This window comes from Chiloscyllium punctatum, chromosome 38, assembly GCF_047496795.1.
Source record: "Chiloscyllium punctatum isolate Juve2018m chromosome 38, sChiPun1.3, whole genome shotgun sequence".
In the NCBI taxonomy this organism is placed as follows: Eukaryota; Metazoa; Chordata; class Chondrichthyes; order Orectolobiformes; family Hemiscylliidae; genus Chiloscyllium; species Chiloscyllium punctatum.
The window spans coordinates 49029318-49042629 of record NC_092776.1 but is presented as its reverse complement, the minus strand read 5'-3'; the positions used below and the strand labels follow the sequence as shown (position 1 = coordinate 49042629).

General features: G+C 37.6%; 1 protein-coding gene across 8 annotated transcripts in view; it reads right to left on the bottom strand.

Moving 5' to 3' along the window:
- Window positions 1-13312, bottom strand: part of sgms1b (sphingomyelin synthase 1b) — a 185629-nt gene that overhangs the window by 59648 nt on the left and 112669 nt on the right. For 6 of the 8 annotated variants that reach the window (XM_072557846.1, XM_072557851.1, XM_072557842.1 and 3 more), the window contains exon 2: window positions 11597-11688. The gene's annotated coding sequence lies outside the window, so the exon portion shown is untranslated. Of the gene's footprint in view, window positions 1-8646; window positions 8745-11596; window positions 11689-13312 lie in introns of all 8 variants that reach the window. The other 2 variants (XM_072557847.1, XM_072557848.1) reach the window with 1 other exon arrangement.

The following is a 13312-nucleotide window of genomic DNA, read 5'->3' as shown; positions in this document are numbered from 1 at the left end:
TAGCCTAAAGGATAGCTGTAAGCTCCAAAATGATATACATGGGTTGGAGGAATGGGCAGATCCAGCTCAACCCAAACGTGTCAACTAAAGTGTTGCTGGAGGTCACACAGTAAAAGGAAATACACAATAAGTGGTAATATGCAGAGAGAAGTAGATGAAGTGAGATATCTTGGCAGGCAAATGCACAGGTCCCTAAAAGATGGCAATACATGTAGATAAAGTTATAAAGAATGTTTCCTTCATTGGCAGAGGTGGGAAATACAAAAGTAGGGATATAATGATGAAACTGTCTAAGACACTGGTAAGACCACAGGTGGAGTATTGTGTACAATTCTGGTCGCCACATTATAGGAAGAATATAATTGCTCTGGAGAGATTGCAGAAAAGATTTACTAGAATGCTGCCAGAGCTGGAGAATTGTAGCTATGAGGAGAGATTGGACAGGTTGGGGTTGTTTCCTTTGGAACACAGAAGGCTGAGGGGGGTCTTGATTGAGGTTTACAAAATTGAGAAGGTTTGAGATAGAGTAGACATGAGGAACCTCTTTCCTTGGCAGAGAGTTCAAAAGCAGAGGTCATAGATGCAAGCTAAGTGGCAGAAAGATTAGAGGGGACGTGAAGAAACCCGCTTTTTATAAAAAAAAATGCAGATGGCTGTCAGTGTCTGAAATTTGCTGCACTAGTGAAGGCAGAAACACTAAACTCTTTTTAAAAGTAGCTGGACCTGCACCTTAAAGGGCTGTAAACCATAGGGCATTGGGCCATGTGCAGGAACATGGGATTAGAAAGGGCATCTGTGTCTCTTCAGGTCTACATGGACAAGATGGGCTATATCATTTCTATGGTTCCACTGTTCTAAATGGACTGGCTTACCCAAGACAGACAAAGCTGAAATGAACAGAGGAGGATTGTTCTTATAATCTTCATCCCTTCTCACTTCTCTGTATTACCAAAATTAATTGTTGAGATATTGCCCTTGTACATGCCTGTGAATTGACATCTACTTATCCCTGCAATCTACAAAAATTCAAGATTCTCCACCTTCATCACTGCTTTCTCTTGTTCGCTTCTCCTGCTAAAATGTTAGTTCAAATAACATGCACAGAAGTTTATTCATCCTCATTGCCAAAACCAATTCCAAAATTACTTGTTACTGTAAAAACTTTTCCACTTTAGTCTTTAATTCAAACTTATTCAGTCATAGAGTAAGCCCCTATGAACCCTCCCAGGAAACAGACCCTCTGGTCCAACTTGTTGGATCATCATTTGAACCACTTGAGCTTACCCGTTCCCCTCCCTTCAAGTTCTACAACCTTTAAACAGGTGTATTGAGAACTATGACATATGTAGCACATTCCATTTTCATAAAGTATGAGATTACATTTTTCTAATTTGATTTTCAACATCTCTAATGTGAAAGTATCAACGTGCACGGTTTGATTTTTGCATTTTGATTAAATTCATGTAAAATATTTATAATATAGAATAAGAGTGTTTGGAATTTTTTGAATTCCACATAAAACATTAAATATAATTAGAATTCCCACAGCATTGCTCAGAGGTAGATTAGGAGTTCAGATGCATTAGCTTTAAATAAATTCCAAAGAAAAGTCGTATCAGAATTTTTATTGATTTAAATTATTTAAAAGTTGAAAGCCACTTTATTTTTGTTACTCTGCCACACACCTTTGCAATTTCTCACATTTAAAAATAGTCAGAATGCTGTACTTGCACAAGAACAGAGTTAAAAAAAACCTGTCTACCAAATAAAGCACCTGTTCCACGCACAATCTCTCAGAAGGCATTTGAGTATGGGAGTGCTTTGCAAACTAACTATCACATAATAAAATGTTTTTTCTGAGATACGACAGCTCACAGGCAATGTGAAACTCTGGGCATGATCTGTTTCAGATGCACACAGCCCATTACCACTTGCAGTCAAATGAAATTTTCAAGCTAAGCCCCAAGCTCCAAGTAATTGTGTAGGTAAAAGCATTTTCCCTGTCACCCAACATTAAAATGAACTGCTTTTGAGAAGAATTAATCGAATCATAAATTGACTTACATTTTAAAGCTTTTCCTATCTAATCTTTTTTTAGTTTTCACTTAGATTCTTTGAAAACTGTTACAATTGTCAATACAAAACAAAGAATACTCATTAACTTAAACACAAATTTGATGTCATCCAGCTATATATCAAAGTCTATCCTGCACTATAATTTAAAGTGATCATAAAAAAAGTATCTAAAGTAGAAAGACCTAAGCACTCAATAGAAAAGATTGTCCAAGCTGTCCCATTTCCCAGTTAAGAAAGTAAGTGAGAAAGGATCAACTAGAAGGAAATTCTAAATTATATTTAACATGAAGAAATGTAACACACTGGAACTAAACAACAATTTTTATTACTAATTGAAGTTGCATGGTATGTACAATATCTAGCTACTAAAATGCATAATCAGTGTAGGGGGAAAAAACTGCAATATCAGAAAACACAACTTTCAGTTATGGAACAACATTCACAATTTCAGGATATCCCAAAGTACTTCACAAGCAAATAAGCACTGGCGTCATTTCATACACTGTGCAGAGCACTTTTTAAAACTATCAATACATTTCAGAAAATATCTAGAAAGTATGAAAAGAATTGCTGGACCAACAGAAATCATCCCAGGTTTTAGACTTGAGCTCCAAAAACAATCCAAGTAAATCAATTCTCAGCAGATCAGAATCAGAAGGGAGAGGTTTTTTTTAAACTTTTAAAATGGCAAGGTTCAGAAGCATGGATGCTTACACATGTACAAATAATGAGCAGCGACAAACACTAGTTAATCATAAGCCAACAAATAATGGGTAAATAGCAACTCACTGGAACATTTTAAAAATAATCAATTTCTGCTCAGACAACATGATAGCATACAGCCCTTTGATGTGGAGAATTGTCACATTTGGTTTGGAAAATTTTTCCTCCTTTACATTCTGCCTGAATTTCTTTCAAATGACTTGAATCCTGACTGGAAGGTCAGCTCTTTAATAAGACAGTAAATTTTCTGCAGTAGATTAGACATATTCTGCACCAAACACCTCTAAACACTGAAACCAAAATCTGATTACAAGACACTATGACATTAAAGTTGTGACTGCCACAAAATCAAATAGTAGTGAAATGCATATTGTAGCTACTTTTGAAAAGGCACACTGGTGATAAGAAATTGTATCTTGCACACCTCTACAACATGGAAGAAAACATCCATGCAATTGACAGAGGCAACACTCCCATTCTTTCCCACTCTAGTATGCACTATTTGGTCCACAGAGGTTTCTACGCTGCAATAAACTAACCAAGGAAACCAAATGTTTCCTTTCATCAAAACATAAAAGTTGTTAAGAGTCATGTTCGTGGAAATGAACTAAATATACAAAAAGCCACTAAGAAGAATGTAGGAGACAAATGTTTAAAAACAAAAGACAAAACTGGACTAAATTAAGAAGAAAATTACTCCAAATTGACACTTTTGTAGTGAAAGAACTAAATATTGCTTGGTGAGTCACAGGCTACCCAAGTGTTTGGCCTAGCACGGAAAACACATCCTCAGTACTACTGAAAAGTTTCTGGAATGACGTTAGCAAAAGATCTCCCAGAGTGAAAACTTTTTTTTAAATGAAATCAATTCCTGAGAAAAATGAGATCTTTACACATCGAGATATAAAACAAAATCCCTGGAACAAATGCAATTCCACACATTGAGAAAAAGGATTTTCACTGCTGAATTTGACTTTTCTTTCTGCCCTAGAATAAGGGAACAGATAAAATAGTGAACTTGCACTTAAATATCTCAAACAGCATTTGCTGCTGCCGCCAAGATATTCTACTCATAACTATGAGTAAAATTAGGATTTTACTTCAGTCTTTTAAACTTAAAAATTACAAAAACCACTGCCGAAGTTGAGATGGTTTGAATAAAGGGTTTCAGTTCGGAGAAAAACAAAAAACTTCAGCTGCATATCATCTGGAATATATTATAAAACAAATTTGTTTCAGTTTACTCAAATCTGAATCCTGTGCCATTGATTACTTCTGAGCTATATTGGTCAGCACATTTCCTCTAATTAACTGTGACCATTCAGGTCAGAATGCATATTTGTGTCCAAAACGTACCAACTGTTGAACTTTACACCTTGCTTTCATTAGTTTACCAAAATTGCAAGCACATTCAGCAGTTCAAGACAGCTAACCACCTTCTTAAATACAGCAAGGAATGGGCAATAAATGCTGAGTAACACCCACAAACTGTGAATGAGTCAATTAATGTGATGATAATGTGGCTTTAACAAGTGCATTTTGTCTTTGTTTTCTTTTAAGAAGAAATGATACAGAGGTACCAAACAGCCTACTTCAAAGCCATTAAAGCAAGCAGCTTGACACACCTTGGGAAATTTTTTTTTAAATTTGGAAAAATAAAAGCAGCCTGAACGGGTGAGGTCAAGCTCCCACAAAACCAGGATTTTTGGTTTTAGCTTTCACTAGCAGTTGCTGGGGTCCTGAAACTGGATGAGGATGCTATTTTTTTCTCTGTAAGAACTAAAAACACAGGGTTGTCTTCCTGCTACTAGACACAATCTATTTTATTGAATTTGCCTTTGCCAAGGGTGTGTGTATTGGAAGAGTTATTGCTTCGGAGTTAAAAAAAAACTTAAGTTTTACAACAGAGTTAAGTTATTCCAATTCTTTCTTTTGATTTCTTTTAACAATAGTGCATGAATAAAGTGTGCTTTGCTTCAAGACTGGTAGTTTGATCAATGGAATTGCAGCTGGAATGTCTTTAAATCAAAAAAAAAAGAGAGTTTAGGCTTCCTTCTTAATGTACTTTGAGGGGGTTTGGTCAGGTCCATAACACACACACCAGACTAAAGGGATGATCTAGTCAGTGATTAAAATAGTGATCTTAAAGAATTTCAACATGAAATCTTTAGAGTATTTTTTCATTCACGAGATGTGGATATCACCAGCTGGGCCCTTGACAAGGTGGAGTGAGCTGCTTTCTTGAATTGTTGCAGTCCCCCTTGTAGGTTCCCCCTTGTGTTATTTAGGCCAGAGTTCCAGGATTACATTAACACAGATTTGACTATTCTAACATCCAATGGCCAGCCTCTATTCTAATCTGACCACTGCAAGCCTGAGTTTATTCAAAATCTTGCTGTTGAACTGTGTCTTAAACTGTACTATGTCCTGCTCACAGATCACCCCTTGACTCAAATGATCTACACTAGCATTGGGTCAAATTCATCCATGGTTTTGCTCTTTGTTTTTGTAACCTCCTTCAGCTTCACAATCCTTCACAACTCTAAGATAACCTGCACTCCTTTAACTCTGGGTACTTAAGCTTACCTGGTTTTAACTGACCCACGATTGCCATTTTTCCCAGCAATTTTACCTTAGTGAAAGACCATTCAGCCTTTCGAGGTCATGTTCCAACATGCCTTTAAAAAGCCTCATTCTGAGAATGTGTGTAGTGTACAAGCAAGTAGGGAAAGAGTTAAGTTCTGAGTTTTGTGAAACAAGAGATTCAGTTGAGCATGACTCAGAACAGATAAGAGCGTACAGTTAACAATGAGGTACTGGAGGCAAGGGTAATGGGTTAACAAGGTGGAAAAGCAGTCATTATGTAGAGCCATTTAACAATACTGTTCAGTATGTAAGGTCAGTTAACAAGGGGAAAAGTATCCATTATATGAATCCAGTTAACAAGGTTAAGAACATTCTTTCTATAACAGTAAAAGGCTTAATCTCTACTACTGACACTCGCTGATTGTAACGGTCACCCAATTAATATATATGTTGCCTTATCTGGATGCTCCTCCCTGTAAAATGACTATATAGGTTCATCAAGAAACTGTTGTTCAAGAGAAGACCGAAAACTCATGTCCCTGCGCACATGGATGATCGTTCTCTCTCCCACCAGGACCTAGAATAAAGATGGAGGTAAAACTATACTGCATCTCTTGAGCGTTTTGCTTCGTCTGAGGGGGATACGGGACGACAATGCAGCCTATCATTCTAAGTAAGCTTTTTTTAACGTCATGTGTTTCCTATGAGAAACACATGACATATTTTAAAGATTCTTTAAAGAAATAAGCAAGTCAGATATCTTAAATTTAGCAGGGTACTTTTCTCTAGAAAGAAATAATTGCACACTTAAGGGATTTAAACTATTTACAGAAGCAAATACATCAGTACAATGCTCTATGGTTTGTTCTGATCGCAAAATTGGACAGGGTAAAATACATTTAGCAATACAAGAAAATACTTCAGCTTCTCATTTCTTCCTCTTTCATACTAAATGACATTTCAGTTGTGTCTGGAAGTGTTAAAAGTGGCAGGAAGTGTTAAAAGTATGTTATGGCACAATGTCCTACCACTAAACCTTGCTGCAGTTTCTCCCCTTGATGTGAGGAGAGTTAAGCATCGACTTAGCACTGTTATTTACATTATGCAGCTATGTTTTGGATGATTTTATTGCTAATTTAAAAACTTTAGCACAAAAGGCAGACTTATAATTTCCAAGAATACATTAGACATTGCAGACTTGCAGACCTGTGAAACACTGTACCACAGAAGGTTGTGGAGGCCAAGTCATTAAATATATTTTAGAAAAGAAACATTTCACGAGGTTAAAAGGTGCAAAAGAGGGTAAGGAGAGAACAGTAGCACGGTACTGACCTGGATGTATAGTGATTATCATGCTGAATGGTGGGGTAAAATCAAATGGGATGAATGACGTACTCCTGTTCCTTTTTCTTTTCCAAGTTTCTATTTACTGTACCCAGTCAGGATAAAGTTGAAAACTGCATTTCAATTCTCCTTAGGAACAACTTTCAAGCTTAACTCGTGTAATACGGTGAAGTTTAACAAATTTAGAGTTGTACAAGTACTCCTGGAAGATGGCACCAGTTTTACAGTCCTTACAGTATTGAAACACTGAGCCACACAGCAGCTACCGCATCTACAAGATACTTACACTTAAATCTGCAAATGTAAATTCAGCAAGTCAACTAGTAGCAAAAAGGAACCAATGAGCCTCTAGTGAAGCAGTGGTGGTTTGGCCCGCTTTTTATTCGTGTTTAGGTTTCCTTAGGTTACCTAGTATGGTAACAAAACATCTGAAAACGAACCTTTCACTCAGTGAGCAAACTTACATCCAGAATGTTTATTACTAAATATAAAAAAAGTGTTACTTATTACAAAAGTCTGTTGACCTACAGAGCATAATGTTATCATCTAAAGATCTAAACCAAAGCTGATCATTTTTAACCTCAGGGTATGGAGCAAGAATTTCACTACATACCAGAACAACAAAAGGATGGAAACACCAAATTCTTTTGATATAGCAAGATTACCATCGTAAAAATCAACCAAAAGTATTTCAGAGGAGCATAATTAAAGAAAATTTCATACGAAGCCCCATTTGAGGATGTACCAGTGGTGGAGCAATTAAAACCCCCACTAGCTCACGGCATCTTTATTCAAGTCACTAGCTCTATTTAGCAGTGCTGATGTCATAGAACATGAATAATAGGCTTTTCACAATGAAGGTGGGATTTAATCTCCACTAGACCTGCATACAGTCATACTTCTACCAACCCAGTTACAGTCAGATGCATCTGTATATTGTAGACAGGTGAGGGGGAGACCTTACTTGCAACCCTCACTGCCTGCACAGCCCCAGCCTAACAGACTTCTGGACTTGGAGAAAATGAGGAGTGCAGATACTAGAGAGAGTAGAGTAGGAATCAAAACATGTGATGTTGGAAAAGCACAGAAGGTCAGGCAGCATCTGAGGAGCAGAAGAGTTGACATTCCGGGCATGAGCCCTTCATTAGGGATGTGAAGGGGGACAGTGATAAACAGTGGGGTGGGATGGGGTGGGTGGTGTGCAGGTAGAATGATGGATAAGTGGGAGGTAATTGTGACAAGTCGGTGGGGAGGGTGGAGCGATAGGTAGGTAGGTAGGAAGGTCGATCTTCCTTCCTACCTATCGCTCCACCCATCACCTCCACCAACCTATCACAATTACTACCCACCTATATCCATCCATCATCATGCCACCTACCTTCCCCACCTCCTCCATTTCTCTCTGTCCCTTCCCCCTCCACATTCCTGTTCCTTGGATGTTGCCTGACCTTCTGCACTTTTCTAGCGCCACACTTTTTGACTCAGACTTCTGGAGTCCAATTGGCCAATTCTGCCAATTGTGGTTTGACGGAGGCACCCAAGGTCGGGTTTTGAATTCCTGGTGCATACAATACTTCTTCCAAGTGGGAAGTCGTATGCAGCAATTTGGATTCACCAACTGAGAAGAGCCAGGAGGTGGTAATCCATTGCAATCTGCCTTGCCCACATTTGATTGGATGCCATGAGACTTCATGGGTGTGAATACTGATTGCCAGCGCAACCCCTTCCCAAAAATATACGACTGTGCTGTGCGCTGCCGTGTTTGTTGTGTCAGTGAAACAAGGATGGCGATAAAGGCACACTGGTTACATGGTATGGTTCAGTCAAGTCCAAAAAATCTGTGCAACTGCTCTGACTACTTTACCAACAGGTTTGCAGGTTCAACTGGACATAGTATGCTGTTGTAGGTCCAAATACCTGGTTTGATGTTTGGTGACATGCATGGTTTCATTCCTTTTTCACTTCTCTGTAGTGGGTTACTACAATTGATTGGCTTAATTAGCCTCTCAAATGACCTAGCAAGAGGAGGGATGGACAGTTAATTTCCTTTTCTACCGTTGGTTAAGAATAAAAGAATAGATGAAACTTGAGATTTCTAACTCAAGCAAACTTTTTCACTATTAAAGAAGCCTGAACAGAAAAGAAAATTCTTCTGTCATTGTGAATAACAACAAGAAACATTCTCATCAGAAAACTGTACTACAAACACAGCAATACTTCTGTTTAAAAAGCAATGCTAACACACAAGGCATTCCAATAACGTTTCCAGGAGAACTAAAACAGGAAAAGGGAATGTGAAATTAAGACTGGGAGACCGAATGTTAATTTGATGTTTTAAAGTGGTGAACAACAGGCATTTTCGAAGAGAATCCAGAGTACAACTGAAATATCTAAAATACCCACAACCAAAATTATCTGACAAATGGTGGAAAATGTGTTTGGACCGGAGGAATAAATTATGGGGTCGAGGATTGTTCCTGGAAAATATTGCAGAAATAGTATGGAAGGGATGACAGTAAAACTTAAGATTTGAAAATGTAATTTGTCTGAGACAGGACACCAGTAGAGGTCAGTAAGAACAAGGAAGTTGTGCTAACAAAATGTGTCAGACAGGTAATTGTCATGTTTTTGCCCTGATGGACGTTTAGCAAGTCTAACAAAAATTTCAGAAGTTACAAATATATTATCAATACAGAAAATACTGCAGAAACAATTTAAGCTGTATTGTTTCCAGTAGTCTCATATAATGTAATTCTCAAGTAAATATTTCACAAATATTGCCATGATGCAAACAAAGAGGATTCAAGTGAACATCTGACTGCGAGCCATTGATTCTCCCCATATTCTGCCATGTCATTTTAACAATTGTCCACGCAATGCAGTAAACCGAGTAGCAGAAGGCACGTAATGCAGAAAAAGCCCAATAAATTGATACACAATGAGACACCATACAATTATAAATTTTACTGACAGTATTTTCTGGGAGCAGGAAAGATCTACAGGAAATTCTCAAAAAAATTCAACAAGGCAGCAAGCTCTACTTTTACTGATCTCCAGTTCTCAGGAAAAGGCCAGTGTAACGAAACTGCCACACTGTCATATGATCCGTAGGTGAGTAATTTTGAAACTGATGCCTCTGGACATTTCTTGCAACACAAGCAAACAAAACTTGTGGGCTGTGGGAGATAAACTTCAAGTTAAGAGACTTGGGAAAACAAGACAGGATAGCTTAGTACCTCATCAGAAAAATAAAAGAGTTTTGAATAAAAAATAAATTACTTTGGCAACTGAAAATTTCACTAACACTAGAAATCATTCAAGCACGTGCAATATCTTTATGAGAAGTAGGTGGAAACAATTATAACAGGCATTAATTAATAAGGAGAGGATAAACAAAACATTTTATACTAACCACAAGAACATTTAACTCAAAAAGCTGACTCTGGTGCAAAACCGTAACAATACAGAGGAACCTCGATTATCTGAGTTTCAGATTATCTGGGAAGATCACAAGGTCCTGATGTTTAGCTAAACGGTGTTATCTGGCATTCGATTATTCAAACATTTGGTTCTCTGACAAAACACTCCGCGCCCATGTCGTTTGGATAATTGAGGTTCCTCTATACATGCAGTGGCCCCAGGATACTCCCAATCTCTTACTCTATCAGCTTTGGGCTTTTATCAACTGCACTTGAGAAAGACAGTGGAAACTCCTGGTTACCAATGATAGTAGTTGAGATTTCTATGACATTCTTTGCATGCAGGAATACATCTCAAAGCACTGACCATAAGGACAGCAAAACTGTAGGTGTTGAGCAGAGGGGAAAAAGTAAAAAAAAAAGGATGAGGCTGCATAGCAAGTGAAAAGGCTGTGAGACATATTTGAAGACGTTTTGAAAATGCAAAAGTGAGGTGACAAAGCAAAGTGAATTTAAGATGGAAGCTCAGAAGGGATGTGCACAATGGTTAAAAGAGGAACTACAAATGATGAAATGGAGGCAAGAATGGCCAAGTAGAAATGTACGTTAACACTGCAAAGGATTTTTTACTCTCTACTCTTTCATGACATGTGGACACCACAGGGAAGGTCAGCAATTATTGCCTATTAATAAATTGCCTGCAAATTGAATAACTTGCTAGGGTTATTGAAAGGCAATTAAAAGTTAACTACATTGTTGGTCTGAAATCACGTGTAGACCAGACAAGGATGAAATATTTCCTTCCTCAAAAGGACACTAGAAAATCAGACAACCTTTTACAATTGATGATTGGTGTGCTAGATCGAAAAGCATCATGCTGGAAAAAGCACAGCAGAGCAGGTAGCATCCAAGGAAAAGGAGAGTCAACATTTTAGGCACGAGCCCTTCATCAAGAATAAAGGCCATTAGAGATTAACTGTACATTTCAATTGTAAAAAATACTTTAAATTATATCCGCTGCTGTGGTAGGTTTTGTATCCATTTCCCCAAATAATTAGCCTGGTCTCTAGATTACTAATGTAGTTACATTAACGATACACTATCATCTCTGCTGAAAACATTTTTGGGGGCAACTGACAGCAAGTTCTCAGACAATTTGCTTTTCTTTATCTTTACTGGTGATGTTCACATCTCATGAAAAAACATGCAATTGTCGCCCATTCTTGATTACCTTTGAACGAAGTAGCTTTTCAGGCCATTGCAGAGGTACAATTAAGAGAATAAATCAATGCCGTAAAAGCTGTTTAACCTTTGCTTTCAGGCATGAAGGTTAGCTGCAAGTGGTATGCATTTCTTGTCAATGACCACAAACTTCAAGCTCATTTCTGAGATACAACAAACCTATTTTTTTTTCCTTAAAAGACACAGAACATAATTGTTATTCATACCTGCAGCAGTGTATGCAATTACAGCTTAGTAGCATTGTAGAAAAGTTTCATTCACGAAGTGCAACTTGAATCCAGCAAAAGTATTGGCTAACCTGAAATAAAATTAAAAACACAAATTAGTTTCATGATCTATTCAGAGGTATGCTCTCAATTAAATCAGATCACAGTAGGCATTGAAAAACAGGTTTGCTTTTTATTTCAACTCCTGATTTTCAACTCCAAATATTCAACCCACCCCAACGCAGGCACTGAAATAATCTGAAGCACTACCCATGCAAACCAAGTATTTCCATTCCCCCTCATTTATTGATATTCAAAGATATCTTGAAGTTAACCATTGAAAGTTCTACTGTTGTTGAGTGTTAAATAGGTACTGAACTCATAGTATAGAAGATGATATCAACAAATAATCCTCTTAGTTCGACAGCATGAACTTACTCATATCTTTCTGAAAAGGCAAAGGTCTCAATGCCTCTCAGAACTTTATCAAACAAAATCCAATACAGCAGGTGGCCACAGATTAACTGAAGAGGTAGGATTTAACAGCATCCCTAAAGGACGAAGGCAGAGATATTTATGGCAGCTTTAAGGGTTGGTGGAAGAGAAAATCAGAAGATTTCAAAAACAAAAGAAGAATTTATGTTAGTTATGGGAATATGATTCAAAATTTAAAGAAACTACTATTACAAAATCATGGTAAAGAAACAGCTTGGGAAGATTACCTAGACACATCCATGTTCTTGCTTATACAAAGCATCACTCTTACAGTATTAGTAAATAACTCAATTTATCAGAGTGTGAATCCTAGTGCTGTATCTCTCATATCAGCTCATCATAAAGGCTTCGGTTAGGGTCTGCCTTGAAAAGTACAAGATTTAAAGGCGACATCTTAACACTGACCACAGTTACAGTAATGCTTGCAGTTCTGGTTGCCATTTTACGAACAATATATGTGCTAAGCCAGACAGTGAAGTATGAAAATTAGATCAGACCCTCACGTAAAATCATTGCACCTTTTGTCTGCTCAAGTAAATCAAATGACAACTAAACTAATAAACAGCTTAGAACAGGCACTGTAACAAAACTTGAATTAAATTAAACCAAACCATTATTTTGGGTGGAGATAATGTAATTTAGCTTGTGATGCCCACTGGTCATGAAGACCTCAGGAAGTTCCAGTGGTCACTCTGTGCTCCCTCACTAAGGGCATCCAGGCATCTATATAGCTGCAGAAGTACCTTCATTTAATTTTTTTTAAAATTAACTTGCTTGGCATGTCATTGAACCTCTGTGACAGATGGGACTCGAACCCAGATCTTCTAGCGAAACGTGGAAGCGCCACCCATGAGCCATAAGGCCTTAGTGAGACTCAAGAAATACTTTCTTATTAATCTTATTGCATACCTCTGGAGGAGATGCGACTGGAATCAAAGTCTCTAGGCCTCAGGAACCTGAACAATGATCAAGAGATATTTTAACATTTCTGAACAAAGCAATAAGAGATATCATTACTTTGGAACAGATAGGATTTGTACCCAGATCTTTTGGCTCAGAGGTAGGGACATAACCACTGTGTCACAAGATTCCAAATCAAGAATGAATCTTTTCCTATCCACCTGGAGCAGAACAGATTGCTTCCTGTTCAGTTTTTGATGTAAATATTTTCTTAATTAACATGTTATTTCATACTTCTAGAGCAGGTGTTCAGAGATGTCA